The sequence below is a fragment of the Trypanosoma cruzi genome (assembly GCF_000209065.1).
Source record: "Trypanosoma cruzi strain CL Brener chromosome Unknown tcruzi_1047053493115, whole genome shotgun sequence".
NCBI classification, from domain to species: domain Eukaryota; phylum Euglenozoa; class Kinetoplastea; order Trypanosomatida; family Trypanosomatidae; genus Trypanosoma; species Trypanosoma cruzi.
In genome coordinates this window covers 1-431 of record NW_889501.1, presented here as the reverse complement: position 1 = coordinate 431, position 431 = coordinate 1, and the positions used below count along the sequence as shown (strand labels likewise).

Sequence of the window (431 nt, the reverse complement as noted above, 5' to 3'; positions counted from 1 at the left end):
CAGACCTGTTGAGTTTGTTTTTGGCCATCACGCAAGCGCGTTCACGGGTCCACGCGCCCTCGCGCACAAGAGTTGGTTGCTTCCATCAGCAGCGGCGTGCGCCCACCACAACCCACCTCCGGGCAATTCGGCCCTCTCTTTCTCTTTCTCTCTCTTGCGCTTTCGGGCGGGCCCGCCACCAACCGTTTGCACAGGCAGGGCGCCAGACAGGGCAGGATGTTACGTGCGCGCCGTTGCGCAAGAAAGAAAAACGACAACAATAGCAGGAAGTGGGAGGGAGGGGAGCGGGCGCTCAGCCGAAAGGTGATTTTTATTGTTCCGTTCTCAATGCGTCGCTCAAACTGTTTGGACCTCGAACAACATGTCTCCATCGTAGCGCGTGTGTGTGTGTGCGGGCGTGCGCGTCGCTGGGCCGCAAAACCGCGCAGCGA

The 431-nt window shown here is 59.9% G+C and overlaps 2 non-coding genes across 2 annotated transcripts; both read right to left on the bottom strand.

The window, feature by feature from the left end:
- Tc00.1047053493115.20 lies at positions 1-88 on the bottom strand. Its single transcript, XR_008255043.1, has one exon. It is a non-coding gene; the product is annotated as a C/D small nucleolar RNA (snoRNA), TB11C4C3 (small nucleolar RNA).
- Positions 89-289: 201 nt separating this feature from the next.
- Positions 290-376, bottom strand: Tc00.1047053493115.10. Its single transcript, XR_008255042.1, has one exon. It is a non-coding gene; the product is annotated as a C/D small nucleolar RNA (snoRNA), TB11C4C2 (small nucleolar RNA).
- Positions 377-431: the final 55 nt, after the last annotated feature.